The following is a 25,781-nucleotide window of genomic DNA, read 5'->3' as shown; positions in this document are numbered from 1 at the left end:
GTCAATTGGGTGAGTTAAGTTGGAAGGCTGAAAAATCCCTCACTTTGCATCAGTTGACCTTGACACCACTGTGTCATAATCAAGGCTCATGAAATCTTAATTTATGTGAAGAGGGATTCTAAAAAGCAAATTTAAGAAAATTCTAAACAAGGTTTTAATGTTAGTTAATAGCATAGCCTATGTAGGAGACAGATCTCCTAATTCACATTTCAAGGAAGCCTTTTTGATTTCCTAAGAACTTTTGACTTATTGAAGAAAAATTATTAAAACTTCATTAGCATTTCTCTTTCTGCCATCTTGGAACCTATGTAGGCCTGCTGGGAATAGGATTTCTAAAATGACAAATATGTCTGGAAGGCAATGGTCCAAAGCCATTTTTGCTATAAGCAGGGTCTCTGGAATCAGAGAGGGCACACAGCGCTTCTTAAAATTGAAGGTGTTTATGTTCAAGATGGAACTGACTTTTCTGTAGGCAAGAGATGTGTGTATGTGTAAAAAGCAAAGAACACCACCTTACTCCAGGTGGCAAACAGAACAAAACCAGAGTCATCTGGGGGAAAAGTAACTTGTGCTCATGGAAATAGTGGCATGGTTCCTGCCAAATTCTGAAACACCCTTCCTGCCAAAGCCATTGGCCACAGAATCCGTGTAATGTTGTACCCTTCATGGATTCAAACTAACTGAAAGTAAATAAAGGTGTAGATTTGTTCTCCTATTTAAAAAAAGCTAAGTTTTCTTCTGTTAAGAAAACAGAAGAACTAATGTTCTCAATAAAACAGAGGTCTTTATCTAGCTAACCAAAATCTTATACTCCCTAAATGCACTGAATGTTTTTTCTGATGTAAAATTTCTACATTTCAATGACTTTGTTAATACAATGAACATTTAACTTAGTAACGTCTAAGTATACATTTTGCCTTACATGAGTTGTTGGTTTTCTACTGATATATACTTATTTGGTAGCCTCTTGAAGAATAAAAAGTATCCTAAATCTTATAAGGTCAAACTTGATAGTAAGTCGTTATTTTAAACAATCAAAACAAGAACAAAGTAAGATCTCAATTATGTATCTTAAAAGGAGATATATTTTAAGAAAATAATTTAAAATACAATAAATAAAACAAGAAAATTGTAGATAGCTTTGACAGGGACACCAAAATCCCATTCGTTTCCCAATGTCCAAGCAGTTTCATTAAAGTAAACTATTAGAGCAGTATTAGAAGTGGATCTGTATTTGTGTGTTTATATACGCTATAGATAGAGCTAGAAATTTCTTTTAAATTTGGGATTCTATTCCTTGGATTTTATTATGTTGCATTTACATTATAATTTAGTTTTAATTACATAGAATGGTATTTCTTATTTCCCAAGCATAGGGGGGCTAACTTCCTGTTGATTTTTATACCTCAATTTCTCTACAGGTAAACAATGTATTATTTATTGCCCAGTACTGCAATATTTCAGTAAATGTTCTAGATGCACTAAAAAAGAGTATATACTTTGCATTGCATTAGTAGAACACTATTTCTCATAAATCCAGTTTCTTCATCTATTCTTACTGATTTCTTGTTTGCTTGTTTTCCTCTAGTTACCAAGAGAAAGGAGATCTCTTCATTTATGATTGTATATTGATCTATTTACCATTTTAGTTACAATGACTTTATTGTGGTAAAAACACTTAACAGGAGATGTACCTCCTTACATTTTTAAGCATACAACAAAATATTGTTAATAGACAAAATGCTATGCAGATCTCTGAAACTTTTCGTCTTGCATAATTGAAATTTACTTACATTGATTAGCAATTCCTGCTTCCTAATCCTCCCAGACCATCAACCATGATTCTACTTCCTTTCTATGAGCTATATATGTGTGACTATTTTAGACACCTTGCATGTAAGTGGATTCATGCAGTATTTGTCCCTCTGACTGGCTTATTCAGTTACCATAAGATCTTCAAGCTTCGCCCAAGTTTTCACTTTATGTCAGGTATTTCTTCTTTATAAGGTTTAATATTCCATTGAATGTATATACTACATGTATATACAACATCTGTTGATGGATATTTAGGTTGGTTTCACATTTTGGTTGTTGTGAATTACACTGCAGTGAATATTACTGTGCTAATATCAATACAATACCTGTTAATATCTCAATGACATTTTTTACAGACATAGAAAGCAAAATTCTAAAACTCACATGGAACCACAGAGGACCCTAAAAAGCCAAGACAATTTTTAGAAAGAACAAAGCCAGAGGCATCACATTTCCTGAGGCAACAACAATAACAACAACAACAACAACAACATGGTGCTGGCACAAAGAGAAACACAATACACCAATGGAACAGAATAGAGAGCCTAGAAGTAACTAATAGTTAAGGTTGTCAGAAATATAGAATGGTGAAAGGAGAGTCTCTTTGATAAACAGTGTTGAGAAAATGGCAAAAACTGAATAGCCAACATGCACAAGAAAGAAATTGGAACTCTATCTTATACTGTACACCTAGATCAACTCAAAATGGACTCAAGGCAGATTTGAGACCTGGAACTAAAGAACTCCTAGAAGAAAACATAAGGGAAAGTTCCAGGACACTAGTCTTGGCAATAATTTTATGGATAGAATTAAAAAAATAGACACATGGGTCTACATCAAACTACAAAGCTTCTACATATAAACAATCAATGACAGTGTTAAAATGCACCCTATAGGTTGGTAGAAATTATGTGCCCACCGTATATTGGAGAAGGTATTAATTTCCAAAATATGTAAGGAACTCCTACAACTCAGTAACAAAAACAGACAGAAAACCCTGATAATCCGCATTTTAAAAATTAGTTCAAGACTGGAATTGACATTTCTTCAAAGACGACCTACAAATGGCCAAAACAGTATCTGGAATGATGTTCAAGGTCACTAATTGTCAGGGAAATGGCAATCCAACCCATGCTGAAATATCACCTCCCACCTATTTGAATGGACATTATAAAAAAAATAAAAACAAGTATGGGTCAAGATGTGGATAAATTGGAAGTTTTTTACACTATTAGTGGAAATGTAAAATGGTACAGCCACTGTGGAAAACACTATGGAATTATGGAGTTTCCTCCACAAATAAAAAATAGAACTATGATGTGATCCAGAAATCCTGCTTCTGGGTATTTTTCCAGAAAAACTGAGATCAGGATCTCAAGGGTCTATTAGAATATCAGTGTTCACTACAGCAGTTCACTGCTATGTTTCTTAAGATTACATGATTGTGACACCTGGGTGGTTAAGTGTCTACCTCTTGATCTCAGCTCAAGTCATGATCTCACAGTTCAGGAGATTGAGTCCTGTGACTGGCTTCCCATAACTGGTTTCACTCTGACAGTGCGGAACCTGCTTGGGATTCTCTCTCTCTCCCCTCTCCCCTCTCTCCCCCTCATCCTCCACCCTGAAAAAGATTACATGATTATGTGCATATAAATCTGGCACTGTTATATTTCCCTGTTGAATTCACACCTTCCCTCCACCCCCAGTATGGATGGTTCTTTGTACTTGTGAATTTTATTAAATTCTACTTTACCTGATGCTATAATAATGAGGCAACTCTCCAGCTTTCAGAGTTTTAAAGATTACCTTTGACTTTCTTCTGCCTTCCACACTTGAAAAACGCTGCTTTGGGCTGCTTCTTTGAATATATTATGTCCTTTCCCCTGTCTTCTTTCTAAGATTGTCTCTTTAAGAATTTTAACACAAGGAGAGGGCAAGATGGCGGAGAAGTAAGGAGCTCCGTACTTGCACTCGCGCCCATACATCACACAGAAAAGATCTGAAGCCATTGGAAACCTTACAAAACCTGAGAGATTGGGAGAAAAAGGACGCAGAATCCACTGAGAGAGACTTCTAACGGCTACCTCAAGAAACAAGCTAGAGTACACAAGGTGGAGAGTCCCAAATATCACTACGAATAGGAAAATAAAATAACCAAGGTCCCAACAAGAGAGACCAAGGGATACCATTCAAAAAACACTCTCTGAAAGGATAGGCCCTGGAAAGACAAGAAGTCTTCTTGGATATAGCAGCGCTCATAGAAACAGAGAGCATAACAAGTCTTTAAAACCAACAAGAGCCGGAAAGCTAACTAAAATGACGAAACGAAAGAGCTCTCCTCCAAAGAAACTCCAAGAAGAAATGACAGCTAATGAACTGCTCAAAACAGATATCAGCAGCATCACTGAACAAGATTTTAGAATAATAATGGTAAAATTAATAGCTGGGCTTGAAAAAAACATAGGGGACATCAAAGAAACTATGGCTACAGACAGAATGGAAAATAAAAATAGGCATGAAGAATTAAAAAATGCGATAAATGAGATCCATAATAAATTAGAGGCCTCCAATGCACGGATTGAAGAGGCAGAAAGGAGAATAAGTGATTTAGAAGACACCATTATAGAAAAACAAGAAGCTGACAAAAAAAGAGACAAACTGATCCAGGAACAGGAAAGAAGAATTCGAGAGCTCAGCGATACGGTCAAACGCAACAATATCCGTATCATAGGAATCCCAGAAGAGGAAGAGAGAGGGAAAGGTGCTGAAGGAGTCCTGGAACAAATTATAGCAGAGAACTTCCCCGACCTGGGGAAGGAAGTAAATGTGGAAGTACAAGAGGCTCAGAGGACTCCCCTCAGACGTAACCTGAATCGATCTTCTGCACGACATATCATAGTGAAAATGGCCAAATACAAGGACAAAGAGAGAATTTTGAAAGCAGCTAGGGAGAAAAGGGCCCTAACATACAAAGGGAAACCTATCAGAGTGGTGACAGACCTATCTACTGAAACTTGGCAGGCTAGAAAGGAATGGCAGGAAATCTTCAATGTGATGAACAGTAAAAATATGCAGCCAAGAATCCTCTATCCAGCAAGCCTGTCATTCAAAATAGAAGGAGAGATAAAAACCTTTCCAAATAAACAGAAATTGAAAGAATTTGTCACCACGAAGCCAGCCCTACAAGAAATCCTGAGGGGGATGCTCTGAAGGAAAGGTTGCAAGGAACAAAGATACCAGAGACACCACCACAAACATGAACCCTACAAAAGATACAAAGACTCTAAACCCACATATTTCAATAATAACACTGAATGTAAATGGGCTGAATGCTCCAATCAAAAGACATAGGGTAGCAGAATGGATTAAAAAACAAAATCCATCAATATGCTGTCTACAAGAAACTCATTTTAGACGGGAAGATACCTTCAGATTAAAAGTAAGGGGATGGAGAAATATATATCATGCTACAGGAAATCAAAAGAAAGCCGGAGTAGCGATACTTATATCAGACAAACTGGACTTTAAATTAAAGACAATCACAAGAGATGAAGAAGGGCACTACATAATAATTACAGGGTCCATCCATCAGGAAGAACTAACAATCATAAATGTCTACGCACCGAATATGGGAGCACCTAAATATCTAAAACAATTAATCACAAACAGAAACAAGCTTATAGATAAGAATGTGCTAATAGCAGGGGACTTTAATACTCCGCTTACAGCAATGGATAGGTCAACCAGACAGAAAATCACTAAAGAAATAATGGACTTGAAAGACACATTGGACCAGATGGATCTGACGGATATATTTAGAACTTTACATCCTGAGGCCAGGGAATTTACTTTCTTCTCAAGTGCGCATGGCACATTCTCCAAGATAGATCACATACTGGGACATAAAGCAGCCCTCAATAAATATAAAAGAATAGAGATCATACCATGCACACTGTCAGATCACAATGCTTTGAAACTTGAAATCAATTACAGGAAGAAGTCTGGAAAACCGCCAAAAACATGGAGGTTAAAGAACACCCTTCTAAAGAATGAATGGGCCAATCAGGCAATTAGAGAGGAAATTAAAAAATATATGGAAACAAATGAAAATGAAAACACAACAATTCAAAATCTATGGGATGCGGCCAAGGCAGTCCTAAGAGGAAAGTACATTGCTCTCCAGGCCTATTTCAAGAGATTAGAAAAAGCACAAGTCCAAAATCTAACAGCTCACCTAAAGGAGCTAGAGGCAGAGCAACAAGAACGCCCTAAACCCAGTAGAAGAAGAGAAATAGTAAAAATTAGAGCAGAAATAAACAACATAGAGACCAAAGAAACAATTGAACAGATCAATGAAACCAAGAGTTGGTTTTTTGAAAAAGTAAACAAAATTGACAAACCTCTAGCCAGGCTTATCAAAAAGAAAAGAGAGAGCACCCAAATAGACAAAATTATGAATGAAAATGGACTTATTACAACCAACCCCTCAGAAATACAAGCAATTATCAGGGAATACTATGAAAAATTATATGCCAACAAATTGGACAACTTAGAAGAAATGGACAAATTCCTAAACACACACTCACTACCAAAATTCACACGGGAAGAAATAGAAAACCTGAACAGACCCATAACGAGTGAAGAAATCGAATCAGTGATCAAAAATCTCCCAACAAATAAGAGCCCTGGACCTGATGGTTTCCCTGGGGAATTCTACCAGACATTTAAAACAGAATTAATCCCAATTCTTCTCAAGCTATTCCAAAAAATAGAAGTCGAAGGAAAACTCCCGGACTCATTTTATGAAGCCAGCATCACTCTGATTCCCAAGCCAGACAGAGATCCAGCAAAAAAAGAGAACTATAGGCCAATATCCTTGATGAATACGGATGCAAAAATTCTCAACAAGATCCTTGCAAATCGAATCCAGCAGCATATCAAAAGAATCATCCACCAAGATCAAGTGGGATTCATTCCTGGGTTACAGGGCTGGTTCAACATTCGCAAATCAATCAATGTGATCCATCATATCAATAAAAGAAAAGATAAAAACCATATGATCCTGTCAATAGATGCAGAAAAAGCATTTGACAAAATACAGCATCCCTTCTTAATAAAGACTCTCGAGAAAGTTGGGATAGAAGGAACCTACTTAAACATCATCAAAGCCATCTATGAGAAGCCTTCAGCTAACATCATCCTCAACGGGGAAAAACTGAGAGCTTTCCCCCTGAGATCAGGAACACGACAGGGATGTCCACTCTCACCACTGTTGTTTAACATAGTGCTGGAAGTCCTAGCATCAGCCATCAGACAACAAAAGGAAATCAAAGGCATCAGAATTGGCAAAGAGGAAGTCAAACTTTCACTCTTCGCAGATGACATGATACTCTACATAGAAAACCCGACAGACTCCACCAGAAGCCTACTAGAACTGATCCAAGAATTCAGCCAAGTTGCAGGGTACAAAATCAACGTACAGAAATCGGTTGCATTTTTATACACCAATAATGAAGCAACAGAAAGAGAAATCAAGAAACTGATCCCATTCACAATTGCACAAAAAACCATAAAATACCTCGGAATAAACCTAACCAAGGATACAAGAGATCTGTATGATGAAAACTATAGAAAACTTATGAAGGAAATTGAAGAAGACACAAAGAAATGGAAAAACATTCCATGCTCATGGATAGGAAGAATAAATATAGTTAAGATGTCATTACTACCTAAAGCACTCTACACATTCAATGCAATTCCAATCAAAATTGCACCAGCATACTTCTCAAAACTAGAACAAACTATCCAAAAATTTGTATGGAACCACAAAAGACCCCGAATAGCCAAAGTAATACTGAAAAATAAAACCAAAACGGGAGGTATCACCATCCCAGACTTCAGCCTCTACTACAAAGCTGTCATCCTCAAGACAGTATGGTATTGGCACAAAAACAGACACATAGACCAATGGAACAGAATTGAGAACTCAGAAGTGGACCCAAAAGTATACAGCCAACTGATCTTTGACAAAGCAGGAAAGAATATCCAATGGAAAAAAGACAGCCTTTTTAACAGATGGTGTTGGGAGAACTGGACAGCAACATGCAGAAGAATGAAACTAGATCATTTTCTCACACCATGCACAAAAATCAACTCAAAATGGATAAAGGACCTGAACGTGAGACAGGAAACTATCAACACCCTAGAGGAGAAAGCAGGAAACAACCTCCTTGACCTCCACCGCAGCAACTTCTTACTTGACACATCCCCAAAAGCAAGGGAATCAAGAGCAAAAATAAACTGTTGGGACCTCATCAAGATTAAAAGCTTCTGCACAGCCAAGGAAACAACCCAGAAAATTAATAGGCAACCAACGGAATGGGAAAAGATAGTTGCAAATGACATATCAGATAAAGGGTTAATATCCAGAATCTATAAGGAACTCACCAAACTACACGCCCGAAAAACAAACAACCCAGTGAAGAAATGGGCAGAAGACATGAACAGACACTTCTCCAAAGAGGACATCCAGATGGCCAACAGACACATGAAACGATGCTCAGCATCCCTCCTCATCAGGGAAATACAAATCAAAACCACACTGAGATACCACCTCACGCCAGTCAGAGTGGCTAAAATGAGCAAATCAGAGAACTCTAGATGCTGGCGAGGATGTGGAGAAACGGGCACCCTCCTACACTGTTGGTGGGAATGTAAACTGGTACAGCCCCTCTGGAAAACAGTGTGGAGGTTCCTCAGGAAACTAACAATAGAACTCCCTTATGACCCAGCAATAGCACTGCTAGGAATTTACCCAAGGGATACAGAAATGCTGAGGCATAGGAGCACATGTACCCCAATGTTCATAGCAGCACTCTCCACAATAGCTAAAACATGGAAAGAGCCTAAGTGTCCATCAACAGATGAATGGATCAAGAAGATGTGGTTTATCTATACCATGGAATACTCCATGGCAATGAGAAACAATGAAATCTGGCCACGTGTAGCAACATGGATGGACCTTGAGGGTGTTATGCTGAGCGAAATAAGTCAGGCAGAGAAGGACAAATATCATATGTTTGCACATAGAGGAGGATTAGGAGGAACTTGATGGAGGAACAAGGGGGAGAAGAAGGCGGGAAATGGTGGGGGAAAGGGAGAGAGGCAAACCATGAGAGACTCTTGAATGCTGACAAAAACTGAGGACTGATGGATGTGGGGGGAGGGGGGATGGGCACGGAGGAGGACACTTGTGGGGATGAGCACTGAGTGTCATGTGGAAACTAATTTGAGAATAAACTATTTGTAAAAAAAAAAAAAAAAAGAAAGAAAGAAATTTTTTTTTTTTATCATTTGAAAAAAATTTAAAGAATTTTAACACAATATGCCCAAGTGTTTTGTCTTTGGATTTTACTTAGTGTATCTAGAAACACTTACTGTGTTAGTTTAACTCACTAGCTTTGGAAAATATTAACTCTTCAAATATGATCTGGAGCCATACACTTAAGGAGTTTCCAATTTGAAAGTTTGTGGAATTTATAGGTCTTTTAATGTTTAAAAAGCACAAGAGACATTTCTTTCTTTTTCGAAAATGTATTTACTCTCTTTCTTGTATTTCCCATTTTTTTTTCTTCTTTCTTCCTGAGCTTCAACTTTGACATTTTCTACAGGTCTGTCTTCCAATTTATTCTGTTTTCTCACATGTGTAAACAACTATTAAAGCTATTAATTATATTTTAATGTCATTATAATCATTCTTTCCTTCTACCATTTACTTCTGACTCTTTAAAAGATGTACTTAGATATTTAGCAGTATATGGGCTTCAAATCCATTCATTTTTATAAAATGCAAAGTATAAATGTTTAATTTTATGCTATCATTTGTAAAGATCTAGGTACTTAAACTCTGAATATAAGTAGATATACAAGGACTTTATTATCAACGGAATATATTTTCCTTAAATTCTAGGGATGGTGATAGGCTAGAATTTAACAGAATTCTTTTTTTTTTTTCTTTAATGTTTTTATTTATTTCTAGGAGAGAGAGAGAGACAGCGTGAACAGGGGAGGGTCAGAGAGAGAGGGAGTCACAGACTGAAACAGGCTCCAGGCTCTGAGCTGGCAGTCAGCACAGAGCCCGACGCGGGGCTCGAACCCACGAACCGCGAGATCATGACCTAAGCGAAAGTCGGACGCTTAACCGACTAAGCCACCCAGGCGCCCCCAGAATTCTTTTTTTTTTAATGTTTTTTTTTTTAATTTATTTCTAGGAGAGAGAGAGGGAGTCACGGACTTAAACAGTCTCCAGGCTCTGAGCTGGCAGTCAGCACAGAGGCCGACGCGGGGCTCGAACCCACGAACCGCAAGATCATGACCTGAGCGAAAGTCGGACACTTAACCGACTAAGCCACCCAGGCGCCCCGAATTCAGAATTCTAATGGGTAAAAGATGAGCTTGTCTGTCTGAATGGAAGAATAGAAGTTCAGGGTTTGGTGTGGGGGCAGGGAAGGATTGGTTTATCTTTTCATTGCTGTGTTCCCAACATTTAGAAGAGAGTCTGGTACAGAATATGTGCTCTTTACTATTTCAGTTGATTAGATAAGTTAATGATCAAAGTGGAGGGACATGAGCAACTCAGTTTTTTTCATTTTTTCACCTTCTCATAGAAGAAGATCTCAAATTAATCTGTGAGCCACGAATCTAATCAATGCAAATAGCAACATTAAAAAATATTTTAAGGCATGAGTGTCCTTGACTGTGTAATATTAATGAAATACAAGATTTTGTGATAAGGAATATTATCAGAAATAAAACTGGCATTTCATCAGGATACAAAAGATCCATTTAAGTAGAAGATAGGGCTGATTATGCTTGTGCTTAATGGGATTCAGTATACAATGATGGAAGCTGATAAAACTAAAGTAGAAAATACAAAAATAGATAATCATGGAGATTTTAATAGCATCTCTCAGTATATAATAACATATATACACATCAAATATCCACAAGAATACTGAAGATTTGAAAATCAACATCAACCAACTTCTAGTTGACATCTTAGAACACACTGAATGACTGTCTTTCAAATACATAGGCAATATTCACCACAAGAGACCATACAGTGGGCAATAAAACAAGTCTCAATGTATATCAAGGGTAAAAATAAAGCACACTGTATTTTCTTATCAAAATGGTATTAAGTTAGAAATTATTAATAACTAGTTATATCTCAAGGTCTCCATTTATCTGGAAATCAAACACCACGCTTCTAAATAATCTATGGTTATGTGAAGATGGCACAAAGCACATTCATAATTGTTTGTTACCAGATTATTACTAAAGCCCTGGTACTGAACTGCTGTCAGTAAGGAACTATCTAGTTCCTTCTCGGTCTTCTATTATTAAATTAACTCCAGCAACCTCACTTTAAAAATAAAAATAAATCATTTAAAAAGAAGTGGGATTAAAATGAACACTCCAATGACCTAGGGGGATAATATAAATTGGAAGAGCCTGAGTGAAAAGAGTGGCTAGCTGACTTACAAACATCCTGGCAGAAAGGAATCAGGGCTATTCAATACCAGCCAAAGGTTTGCCTTGCAGGGATCTTTGACAGACACTTTCCCACTTCATGGGTTAGACCTATGCTGTACAGGATAAGCCTTACACATGGGTGGCCTCACAAGCTGTGATTTAGAAGAGCACAGCGTCACTATCAACATAAAATCTTTACAAAATACATAACCAAAATGATTTAAATATCCAGTAAGTGGATTCAAAATGTTTTTAGAAAAGAAATTTTACTTTTAGTTTTAGATTACTACAAAGTAACAAGAGTATCCTAGAGGCAACAGACCTTTCTCACGGATAGCAATGTGTATTTATTTGAAAGATTAGTTTTCTTCCTTTCAGTTAAATCAATAGATTTCACTTCTTCCTTATCTGCTTTGTTCACCTAGCCAAGATTTTTTGATATTACAAGCCTCAGCAAAAGTACTACTTTTTCACAAACCCATTTCTAACTTTGCACAGGTACAACTGATGGTTATTTCCTTTGTGTTCAATAAAAGCTTCCACGCTATTTTACTGCACTTCACTGGTTATACAACAGCAGTCTCTGTTACAGTCACTGCAATAGTATTCTCAGTTAAGACTCCCAACAATCCACATGATAGGATTATGATTTTAGCACTTCAATTTTCCCAAGGAGGAAATGAAGCACATCTTCTAATTTCCAGTGAGCAATAAGTACGATAGATAGGATTTTAAACCAGATGGACTGAGTCCAGAACTGATGCTCTTGCCCACACTGCCTGCCATCCACTCATCTGTAGGTTACACAAATATTTATTTATAGATTCTCTAACCTAGAAGATAAATCACATGAAAAAGTATATACTGTAATATTGATTCTTCCTCTTACCATATCCATCTACAAAAATTATCTCAAGTTTTGTAGATATTTACCATCTGACTCTCTAAATCTGTAATCCTTTATGACCAAAACATCCTTTCTCATCTTGAGAACCTCTTGCAATATCACTTTCATATTTATTTCAATATTGTTCTCAGTCTATTATCCACAGAGAAGAAGGGATCTTTTAAAATGCGAACTATGTTATATCACACTAATTTCAAAATTGTCAATGGTTTTACACTGTTCCTTGTGTAAGATCTGACTCCACTTCCTTTTTCAGCACCATCCCATACCACATTAACACACAATATTGTCCTGGAGTGCTGGCCTCCTCCCTTTTCCTCAAAAGATCCAAGATTCCCACCTTGCCCCAATCCTCCAACGTACTGCCTTTTATTCCCACAAATTTATGTATTTATTCAGAGATAGAGAGAGAGAGAGAGAGAGAGAGAGAGTGAGCAGGGGAGGGGCAGAGAGAGAGAGAGAGAAATCCCAATCAGGCTCCATGCTGTCGATACAGAGGCTGAGGTGGGACTCAGTCCCATGAACCATGAGATCATGGCCTGACCTGAAATCAGGCGTCAAACACTTAACTGACTGAGCCACCCAGACGCACCGCTATTCTTTCTGCCTAAAACATGATTACACTCAAAGTCATGATTACACTCCTGTAACTCACAATCATGTTAAAATCTACAAATGACTCTTCCATCTTTTGGATCTAAACTTGGATACTATCTCTTCAAAAATACCTTTTTTGTTTTTCCCTATCACAGCTCTATGAGCAGTTCCTCAAAAAAATACATTGAGCTAGCTGGCACTTAGAGGCATCCCTGTATTCACCAGATGGGAGGTATATAAACATCTAACAGCAATTCCCCCTCCCCCCGCTTCCCATAGCTCAGCGACCAACTTGAGATTTCTCTCAAGTTTGGCTTTTTCCCAAGCCCCATTTCTGTGGTCTCCTAACTGCAATTATTGGTCAGCAACCTTAGGAATTTCCTCGATATAATCTAAAAGTAACTTCAGAACAGAGGTCAGGGAGAGAACAGAGAAATTCTGAATTGGTAGGTGGCAGGTTTAAGAAGCAAGGGAACTTACATGTAACGCTTGTTTCAGGTAGCTGCAAAACAGTTAGATCTCTACACTTGCCTGCGAGACTCCTAAAATATATAGCAAGGCCCTAATGAGGTTTAATTACATATTCATTTCAGGTGATCTCAACAACGCCTTACTATTTCAAAGTTGCATCCTTGAAATGACTTCAGCTGTGGGAATGGTGGGCGGATTTCCCTCTAAGGACACAGAGGAGACTGGGAGCCTCCACTTGCCTGGGTCCAGCTCCAAGGTCAAATGAAAATCACATCCTCTGGATCATCTCCTCCAACACAGTAACTCTTAGGCATTTATCCCAGGAAAATGAAAACTTAGGTCTATTCAAAAACTTGTGCAAGATGGTCTGAGCAGTTTTATACAGTAGTAAAAACCTGAAAATAACACAAATGCCTTCCATTGGTGAATATTTATACAAGCTGTGGTACATCCATTAGTTGGAATATAACTCAGCAAAAAAAAAAAAAAAAAGAATAAATTATTTCACTTGTGCTGTGTGGAAAAAAGACAACTTCAAAAGGTCAAATACCCTATGAATTCCTTTATATAATATTCCCCAAGTTTCAAAATTATATAGAAGAAAATAGATTAGTTATAACCATAGTTTGGGAATGGTAGGAGTGGAGTTAATAGTGGATGCTTAATTGCAGGGAGATCTTTGTGGGGCTGAAATATTTCTGTGTCTTGATTGCACTACCTATTAGGGAAAATGGGTGATAGGCATATAGGACCTCGCTGTATTATTTTTCAATTTTCCATGCATCTATACTTATTTCAAAATTAAATTAAAAAGAGAATTAAGGAACAGGTAGTAGATGAATAATGCTAAAATATTTATGGTGCAAATTGACAATATTTGGGGTATAGGGCATGCTAGTATGACTCATGTAATCCACATAATGAAGACATCCTATAAGGTTTTCTAGCAAAAACTTTCTAGCAAAAGCAACAAAGGATTGCTTTTTTCAAAACTTTGAGTTGTGGTGGTATATCTGCATGGAGGATTGGAGGAGTTGGGGTTTGACTACAGTTATCTTTTCATGTGCACTTCATTTTAATTCATTCAAAAGGCATATATTTTCCTCCAAGATGTTTGATTTTCTATTCATGTATGTCCATTCAACCACTAAAGTGAATAATATCTAATTAAAGATGTTCAGTAACACAATCTTGTTAAATTCAAAGTTAACATCACAAGACACACTGTAAGTTATTGAGGACTGTGTTATGGTTACTAGGTAGCAAAAAATTGGGGTGAGAAAAAGATGATAAAAGAGGATAAATTATCAGACAAGAAAAAATTGTAATTAAAACCTAGTGTACCAGAAAGTAGTTTAATTAATACTAACTTATCTACAGTGTTTTTTAGCTTCAAGTAAATTTCCAGTGATATGGAGCAAATCTTTTAATACACTATTTTTCCAGTTCAATAACTCTTCCATCTTCACTTAAATTTATTACATACTTTTAACCAAACATTCCCTGGACATTTGAAATTTGGGCTTACCAGTACCTGATATTCAATAAATACTCAGTCTTTAAATGTGTAGCCATTTTCTCATTCGGGATGTCATTAGTTACTCCAAACAAAATTTAATGTTCCTACAGAACATCAGGATCAAAACTGTAAATAGACTGGCCTTGACCATCAAGGGGGTCATGGTCTAGTGGGGAAAGATGGAGAAACAAAAAGGCTACTGCAATGAAATGTGATAAGAACTATGTGAGGATATAGGGTACCACAGGAGCACATAGAAGGTCATTTGACAAAGGTTGGCAATAGAAGAAGAGAGGAAGTGATAACTGCACTAATATTGAAGGTAAGTAAAGTTTTCCATATGGAGAAATTAGAGAAAGTGGCTCAGGCTAAGAGAAGAGCATGTGTGTTTCTCCATAGGAAAACAAAACAAAACAAAATAAAACAACAACAACAAACAAAGAAAACCAGTACCTGTCCATCAATGGGTATTTATTGGAGTGTTATAAAGAGAGGGCTGACAACTGGTTGGTTTGGAGTTTCTTAGATTAGGAAAACAAAGAAGTACGAGTAGATAGAAAGCCAAAGTTAGGATAATTTACTAGGTTTCTTAATTCAGAAGTGCCCTGATCTGCTGTGTAGTGAAACTCAGTGTCTTTAATAGGCAACATTTCTTTTGGTAGAAATTTGGTAGATTTTATAATTCAGTTTAGTTCTATAGGAGCTTTTGTTTTTAAATTTTTAACACAATATATATATTTTTGGGCACCTTCATGTGTTCCCTCATAAACTGAGAGAACACCAATGAAGTAAAGAGTGTATTTGTGGTACTCAATGTAAAAGGCAAAAGGTAAAAAGCTAGATAAAGACTTAAGACTGACCTATAAGTTGGTAAAGACATTTACTATTGTGTAGTTCAATTAGAGCAAATGCCTGGCACAGACCAAAGGCAAATAGAAAAACGATTCTACCCATCTAAGAGACGAGGAGGCATTTGTTTCTTAGGTAACCCCCCCCACCATTTTAAAGATTATAATGGCAGGTATGCCCATTATTGGATCAGTAGAACTGTGTGAGTTATATGTTTCAGGGGCCTGTAACTTAACTTCATATACACAAGAGATGAACTCTTTGCTGAGGCCTGTAGTTTACCTTGTTCTGTAGGAACTTTGTTTTCTACTACCTGTTTTGTTCATTCCCGTTACTCCCAAGCATCTAAGATATGTCAGAAACCGTCATTTCAAGGCCATCATTTACGGTTCAGACCAATTTTGAGGACCTTTCTATTGATCACTCTGTAGAGTGTGTTCTGATCATGTGTGACCTTGAATCTGTTATTTCCTCAGTTAGGTGTTTCTTTCTCTTTTAGGAAGGGTATTCACCTGTCTTCCATTATCATTGAGCTCCCCTGCCTCCCACATCCTCAGCGTGGGCTTTAGGGCAGGCTGTGCCAACCTTGGGAATTTGTCTTCCAACTTACATGGAAATTGAGAAGAGTACTACCCTGTATAATTTAATTATACAGTAAGAATGGGTATGGGTTTTTTTGGTTTTTATTTGGAATCTCATGGATCTGCCTGTACCTGAAAAAGAGATTTAATTTAATTAGTTGCCATTATCCTAAGGACCTGAAAACCCACTTTTAGGAATTTTGAAACTTTGCTTAGGGAAACTAAAAATTTGCTCCTGGCCAGCGTGGGATAGTAAAGGATGAGATCAATTCACTGGGAGAAAAACAACAACAACAACAAGCTGAATCATATACTTCTTAGTGTCAAAAATAAAAGCAATAGTAACAAGCTAATTTTTCCAATTTCATTTTGTGTTTCTTAATTTGATTGTTATAATGGGGAAAATGACATAGTAAGAGAAGTCTGGGGGGAAAATCTTTGTTAACTTTTTTGAATAATAAATAATGTCATTTGATGAAAGTCAGTTTTCTGCCTTTACCAGCTGTGTAACCTGGGCAAGTTACCAAACTTTCTGTTTTAGTTACATCACAAGTTATTTAGAAATAAATTAGTTAGAGCAAATACTTGCTACAGTTCCAGTACATATTCAGGGTTCAAAATATAGTAGGTATTATTGTACATTATGAAAATCAGAAATTAATTATTAAGTTATAGTTGAGTAAAAATTTGACTAAGTTGTTCCCTGCTTAATTGGCTTCTAAGGTTTCTACCATTTCTTTTGTCTGTTATTATTCTAGCACCATCTCCAAGTGCTTCAGAAAAATGTACTTGATTGTTGAGCAAATGTTCTTGAAGTGTCCTTTTGCATGTATCAATAACACCAAAGTTAGTGTGTACACTCTAAGATGCATATATTAGAAAAAAAAGCCACTTTGCTATTACATGGAGAAGGAAAGCACAGAAAATGCATGTATTCTGGTTTTTAAAGTTCACTATGTTTTGTAGCACTGTTAAAATGACTAGCTTCTGAGGCTTGCCAAGTTAAACCCAGCTGGGCCAAATATTGCTGGGGCTCCTCCTAATGCAGGTCATTGGATGAAGGCCAAAGTGAGTAACTAGTAAAAACTCACCACTCTTCCTATTTGCAGTTAGTGGAATGGTTCAGAGCAAGACCAACATTTCTTTTGTTATACTAGAGAAAACAGTTCCGGCTCTAACGTTGAGGAAAACTACCCAGTTATTTCTCTGGATATAGAAACACAGTTGCTTTTAATAGAAAGGGAACCGATTGAATGTCATCTTAAGATAATCATAGTATTTTTCTCAACTAAGTCATCCCACAGCAATTCATGCATAAAATATTCCTTTTCAAAGTTAAAAAAATCTGTATTCCAGGAGTACATACATTTGATTTAAACCTAAAAGATCATCCTGTTAAATTTGATGTGGGAATCATCTTAAAATTTCCGGATTTCCTGTCTTAATACAGGTCAAATGCAGCATGCACATTTCCACTTATTAACTCTGTGAAGGGGCAAACACAGTCTTAATTTAAGTTGACGAACTATTTCTCTTCTAGATTAGCATCAGGGATGTTATCTACGATTAGTTAAATGGTATATCTAGACTCCCATCTTTATAGATAATGATTATTTATCCCCCTAATTCATTCAGATGCTTTTGTGTTTCTCCTTTTAAAAGACAAAGTCATCTTGAAATACTTTCTCAGCAAATTGTTTTAGGGAAATAAAAAGAAGGGTTAACTACAATACTATGAAATATTCTTAAAAGACAGTTCCTGTCAGATGAAAACAAAAAGACATAAAAGATGGGGCACCTGGGTGGCTCAGTCGGTTAAGTGTCCAACTCTTGATTTCTGCTCAGGTCATGATCTTGTGGTTTGTGATATTGAGCCCTGTGGGCATTCTTGGGACTTGAGAATCCCATTGCTTGGGATTCTCTCTCTGCCCCTGCCTCACTTTCTCTCTGTCTCTCTCTGTCTCTCTCTCTCTCACACACAATAAATAAATAAATAAAAAGGTGACAATCATTTATATTATACCTGATGGAAAAATAAGGATGTTACTCAAATATGCTAATAACTGTTTTCTCTTATATGTACAGGAAAAAAAAGTTAGTATAAGTGCAGAAATCAAAAGGACCACTATCATTTAGGAACAAGGACTTTATCTGGGAAATTCTACTGAACATTGGGGAATCCTAATGCTCACATTTGGCTACATTTTACCTTGAAAAGGACTTATCTGATTGGTTCTAATTGAGAGCAAGGTTTTCTTAAGTACAAAACACCCATACAAAAGTGGGGGCAGTCAATTTCCTCTATATACAAGAATTGTATCAATAATGGGTAATAATTCTTTATTCTGGATATTAGAAAGGCCAAAGTACTGACAATGGGTTTTTAAATATCTACTTGTTAGTTTGAAAGAGAAATCTCCAAGAGCAAAATTTCAACAGATGTATCTTACTATGCTCCCTTTCCCTTTTAGGAGAAGACAGATATTAATTAGAAACTAACTAGGTAGCAACCAAGAAATGCTCTATTGTTGATTGAATAAATATCAATGCTGAATATTAGGTTTGGTGGTCATTTGAATTTTAGAATTATAAGATAACAGAAACACACTGTTCCTTCAGGACAGGGATCACTTCTTATTATTCCCTGTATAACTGTTGTCTAACATGTACCTGACACACAATGTGATACATAATGGGATGCAATATGATATACCTTATTCAGCAGATTTTTGCAAATGCCTGAATATAGTGGACACTCAAGAATGTTTTTAATGAATTGCAAGATGTGCGAAAGACAAGTTTATGAAGTTACAGTTTGGCTTAGAGAATAAATTATACTTGAAAATTTCATTTTCATTGTAAGTAATTCATCTTATTATTTCCCATTAAGCTTCAGCCAATTTTTCTGTTGTATTTAATTTTTTAATGAGTCTTAAAAGGAATAGAAAAAAGTCAGATGTAGGCATCTTATTGTTGAAATCAACAAATGGCACATGCAGCTGACAGATCATATCATCCTAATTGGTCTTAGTGGCTTTTTCTTGAAAAAAACCTGATTCTTGAAAAGGCTCCGCAACAGAGCCAAAGGATCTCTTTAACCTTCCCATTAGATAAAACTAATGCCTGAAAGTCCTAAATCTAAACTTTCAAAAACAAGAAAAACAAAACATTTAAAAGGAATGGTGAAATTAATATTAAAACTATTAATGGTCCAATTGTGCCCTAGAATGTTACATTTTGCTCATTTAATTGGGTTAGATGTGTTTTTATAAAACAAACAGAACATTTGCTTTGAATACACATCTGTGAAATTCTATTGATCATGACAAATGTTTTCAGAGCCTGCTGTTACTTACCAGGAGGCCATGTAAAACATTATAGGAATAAATGATTCTTATTGGGCATTATCACTTATGCTCACTTCTAAAGTATTTTAGAAAGACTAGTTTTTAATTCCTACCTACAACCTTATATGGCATATATTTTACAACTCTAATTTTTACAGATGAAGAAACTGATGCATAGAAAAGCAAGAAAAGTTTTCTAGAGTAATATAGGTAATAAGCAGTCATTAATAAATAGTAGAGTTGAGATATGAAGACTAGCAATCTGGTTTCAGAATGTTAAGAGCTATGCTCTTATAGTTGTAGAACATGAAATTGAAGTAGAATGCACATAAATTCTGGTCCTAGTAATCTGGGACCAATCTTTTAAATGAGTTCCTTAATTTCAAAATCGAGATACTTTGCATTTTTTATGCATAATGTAGTATTTGAGAGCATAGATTCTGGAACTAGACTGGATTTGAAGCCAAGTTCTGCTACTTACCAGCTATATTACTTGAGCAAGTTATGTAGTGTCTTTATGTCTTGGTTTTCCCGTAAATATTATGGAGAAAATAATATACATACATAGATACTTTGAGGATTAAATTAGTCTCTGTTTCTCTTGCTTAGAAGAAAGCCTGGTAAATATAAGAGCTTTACAGGTGCTTGCTAAATATAATAGATGTAAGAATGAAATCAATTTAAATACATGGCTATAAAGCACCAAGTAGAAACTAAATAGAAAGTAGGCACTGTTATCTTCAATAATTTAATAATATCTCTATTATCACAGCTCTTCAATTTTATCCTTGTATTCTTGTGCTTTATGCTAAACTACTTTTTGTTACTTTAAAATTTCAATTTTGTTCTCAATGCCTGGCCTCATTACTTGTTTCTGATATCTGAACAACCTTCTCCTCTCTGTGTCTCTTTCCTTACTGCTCTTTAATATCATCATAATCATAGTTATTATCACTGTCGGTTACTTAGCTTTTAACTTAACCCTCACTTTCTCTGGGAAGCCGTCTTTAGCTCAGTTTAGATCACTGTGGTAGCCCTCACTCCATGTTTTCTTCGCACTCTATGCTGACCCTGTCATAACACTTAGCACCAGTCTATATTGTAGTTGATTACTTGTTGCTGGCCTGTTCTTTCTCCTCAATTAAGCATATCTTACAAAATGTCCCATTCCTGGGGCACTTATCACAGTTTCTGACACATAACACCTTTTTATGTATATTTGTTGAGTGAATGGAATGTTTCTTTTTTGATCTACTGAGAACAAACTCTAGATCGTTGGCTTTAATATTATTATTTTTAGATGTTTATTTATTTTTAGGAGAGTGCAAGCAGAGGAGGAGCAGAGAGAGGGATACAGATGATCCAAGGCAGGCTGAGCACTGAGAGTAGTGAGCCCGATGTAGGGCTTGAACTCACAAACAGCGAGATCAGGACCTGAGCTGAAGTTAGAAACTCTACTGACTGAGCCACCCAGATGCCCCTCGATCTGTGGTCTTTAAAAAATAGTCTATGGAAATACTTTCTCAGCCAGTGAAAAATGTTACTAAGAAAATGTGGTCAATTTTCATAAAGATAAATGTAATTGTTTTTTAATTTCTGAGATTATGCTTTTCTTATATTAATGATAAAATTATTTCTTTGATTAAATGAAAGTAATAATAAATGAATTAGGTTATTTGTATTATATTTGCTTACAAAATTAAAACCAGCAACTATTACTACTGGGATTGCTATTTTTTAAAATTTAACTAATCCATGAGATCCAAAATTCTGGTGGGAAGGGAATGAGGCATAGAAATAAGGACATAAGTAGATGATGCAGAAAAATGAGTGAAGAGGCTCTAAAGAGGATAATGATATATAGTATCATTTTTTATAATATTGCCTAGAATTAGTGATAATTTTATTGTGATAGACATGCATGTTAAGCTATTTATTGTAATATAAGTGAATATTCTATTTGCTGTACCTCTCCCCAAATCAAGATTTTATACACTGAAAGCTGTAGTGCTTCTGCATTTCAGTAGAGCATTTGACAGAGTTCTAAGAAATGTTATTCTACCAGGTATAGAAATATATCATAGCTAATAATGGAGAGGGGTGGAATCATAACCTAAAAGTGATGATATATATCAATGTCAGGTTGGAACATTATGGCATTTTCTTTGGCTCTGGCGCATTCAAAACTTTATTAATGAGTTGGATAAAATCACTGATAGCTTGCCTAATTTTGAGGTGACAGATATTGTAAAGAAACAAAAATGATCCATTACACTATCAGATCCAAAGAAGCCCTTGAGAGGTTGAAATAATTGTCCATTTGAAGAAGAAAAATATTAAGTGACAATGCAAATGTATGCTTGCTTGACAAAAGGAAATTCACAAGAACAAGTTAGTTACCAATTGAAACAAAGGTAGAAAAGATGTAGCAATTTTAATTCAATACTAGCCAGTAGTAGAAAGTACCTAAAAAATAGTGATCTCCCTTGTAATAATAGATGATAGGGTCAGCACAAGTGAGAAAACAATTATTTGCTTTGGGTATTACATTCCAAGATGGTTAAGGTAATGTATCTGTAGATGAGCTACCAAATGTTGAAGAGAATCTGAAAAAAAGAGACAATTAAGAAGAATTTTGTCTATACCTTCAAATATTTATTTTAATTTAACTTTTTCTTTCTGGGGAATGTGTGTGCATATGTGTGCGTGTGCGTGTGTGTGTGTGTTTATATTTTGTCCCAAGTGAGAGATTATAGAAAAGTATCTATCAAAGAATATGCTTTTCATTTATTTGTAAAAATATTTCAGATTATGTAATATCAAAGTAAATGATTATGGAGACAGTCTACTGCAAAGAGAGGAAAGTAATAAGGAAGTCATTTTCCTACAGTGGAAGGTCAGAAAAAAATCATATTTTATTTCATCCCAGGAGACTGTTGAGAAATGCAATTACTGTTAGAACTTATTTAAATATTGTGAGCTGTGAAATATACATCTATTTAATAAACTTGAATTTGATTTTTACAGATAAGTAATGTCATAGGTGAAGGCACTAGCCATATTTAGAGTACAGTAAGTCAGATTTGAATACCTTTTATACATTTTGCTTCTGAAAATGCATTTTAGTCATAATAACTAAGGAGAGCAAACAATAGGGATCTAAGAAAGGGCTCTATAAACTATGTTTGTATTTGGTTATGTTGATCACAAATTCAGTCAGAGTAATAAATGGGAAGTGATGGAGTCTAAAACTCATATATATCACTCCAGATGCTTTTTTTGTACCCCAAATACTGCTATTCCATCTTGTTCCTACTTATTATAATAGACCCATGTGATGAAATAAGTATACTTGGAAATCTGGAATTATTGTAGAAGGGAAATAATCTTTAACTTGAATAAAAGACTTTCTTTCTCTATTTTTTCACTATTTTTCTTTTATTATGGATGTCCCACTTCATTGGTACAGCCTACAGGTAATGTGTCACCATGATGAATGCCACCCACTTCTATCAGACCGTGCTGTCTAGTGAAATGAGGGCTCCATTATGAGCTGTAGTTCATTTCTGATTTTAACACAGATTGGCTGAGTGACCTTGAGTAAATTGGGTCATGTCAGCATATTGGAGCTTTTTGGCTGCATCTTTGCTGCCTCATATACAATGAAAGTATTGCATATGGTAGCCTTTCAGTATGAATAATCAAAGTTATCACTAATACAGACACAATATTTCACTATTGTGTAAGTAGCATTCCTAATTTCCTAACTTCATCTCAATAGCTAGCTTCTTTATCAAGATTATAGGGATGCTTTTCTTTTATATATCTTCCTTTAAATATTATTACAATGTATTTTTCTTTATTGAGGTGTAACTGACAAAATTGTAGGGTTGTAGAACACAATGTGATACTATCATACACACACACACACACACACACGCACACACGCACACACACACACACACACATTGTGAGGGATTTCCCCCTACTGAATTAATCAACAATCCCTCATCTCACATATTTAAATTTTTCATTTTTTAGTGGAAACATTTAGTTCTACACTCTTAGCAAATTTCAATTACACAATATAGTATATATTATATATCTTTTATTGTCTTTGGTAGAAGTTATTTGGGATGTTCAGTTTAGAATTTAGTTCTGAACATGATTGCACCAGTAACTTGTTCACATATTATAGTTCACCAAAGGACTTACTATTTTAGCCAGATATTGTTTTCCTAAAAAGAATATGTACTTTTCATATAAAAATGTACAGAAGTGTATGAAGTAAAATTGAATTTCCCACCTCACTGCCAGTAATTCTTCTTTCTAGAGAAATTTTTTGCCATCAATTACTCTAGAATATAAGTGTGTGTGTGTACATTTCCTTATTAATTTCACCAGTATTCAACTCCACTTATTTTTACACAACTTAGTTATTATCACTTAAAAGTATATGTTTGAGATTGTCTCACATTAAGATCATGTAGCTCTGCTTTATTCTTTTAATGACTATGTGTTCTTTAATTATAGTATTGTATCATAATTTATTTACTCCATTGCATATTGGAGGACATTCAGAGTTTTATAATATCTAGTGATTATAAACTATGTTGAAAAAATATTATTGTGTATATATATATATACACTTAATGTATATATTAAGTGATTTGTATACTGAAACTCTTAGAATCAATAAACCTGCAAAATGAAGACGTTGAGAATGCAATTCTATAAACATTTTCACCAATATATGTGTTGTTATTCCATGAAAATGAAACTAAGAATGAAAATATTGCAATGCTGACTATATATAGGCCTAAATGCACTATGTCTACTAGCTATTTACAAAGACAGTGGAGGAGGAAAAAAATATTCCACTTCTTGACATTGTTATTTTTCCCAGTTCTTTGATCTTTTACCAAGTAAGGGATAAGCATTGATCAGTAACACTGATTATATTTACACCTGTATATTAAAGATGTATTTGATGAGATATGTACATATCATTGATATCTTCTACAGGTACCTAATTTTAGAGGTTGTACTGGAAAATAATGCTGAAGGCTGATGATATGTGTACTCTGCTACCTTTTCCTTTGAAAAAGCCAAAGCCAAACAAATTGAAAGTTAAACAGCAATTTCTACTTCATTACATTTTTATAAATAATATGTGTGATTTAACATAAACTGCTGATAGAATATGTTTTAACATTATGTCTTTTCATGGCAAGTGCAATTACTACAGGAAATAATGGTATTCTGCCATGCCCCTTCTTTACACCCAATAATAAACATAGTTTGTTTTAGATTATGAAGTAATAATTCCTGAATGGTTTACGTATCCTGCACTTGGAAATCTTTAAAATGTTATTTTTCACTATTCCTAATCCAGGCTTAAAAATATGAATGAGTTTTTTTCTTTTTGATCTACGTGACTCTTTGATGTAAATCTGAGTAAACACAGGCATGGTTAAGTGTAATTAGATTTATTACCAAGGAAAATGTGTAAAAACAAACAAATAAATGAACAGAAATACCATTAGCACTTCACATATAGGATGGGTATCCTGCCAATGTTGGTAGTATATCATCTATTCTTCATTCATACAGGTTATAGTACCGACATGCATAAAGAATTTTCAAACAGGGTGCCTGGGTGGCTCAGTCAGTTAAGTGTCTGACTTTGGCTCAGGTCATGATCTCATGGTTCCTGGGTTTGAGCCCCACGTCGGGCTCTGTACTGACAGCTAGCTCAGAGTCTGGAGCCTGCTTCAGATTCTGTATCTCCCTCTCTCTCTGACCCTCCCCGGCTCACACACTCTCTCTCTCTCTCTCTCAGAAATAAAAAGTAACAAAACAAACAAAAAAACAACATAAAGAATTTTCCATCAACTCTCTTAAAGTGGTATAGGGACCATGCTGATATTGAAGGTTGCATTTTATTTTATTTTTACCATTGTCTTTTAGAATATATTTTAAAGTACTTCCTTAAATGAAGTTAGTTACTTAAACATTTTGAAAAAATATGAAATATATTAAAAATATTATTGTACTATTATACATATAATTCAATAGTTACATGGCAATTTTATCTGTCTTTGGTAAAGTGTTACTTTTACTTTGTTTCATTTTTAATCCTAAACCTTCAAATGCTTTAT

Source organism: Hyaena hyaena, unplaced genomic scaffold (genome assembly GCF_003009895.1).
Source record: "Hyaena hyaena isolate Hyena2069 unplaced genomic scaffold, ASM300989v1 scaffold_814, whole genome shotgun sequence".
Classification (NCBI taxonomy): domain Eukaryota; kingdom Metazoa; phylum Chordata; class Mammalia; order Carnivora; family Hyaenidae; genus Hyaena; species Hyaena hyaena.
The sequence above is the reverse complement of the archived record's forward strand: the minus strand, read 5'-3'. Positions refer to the sequence as shown.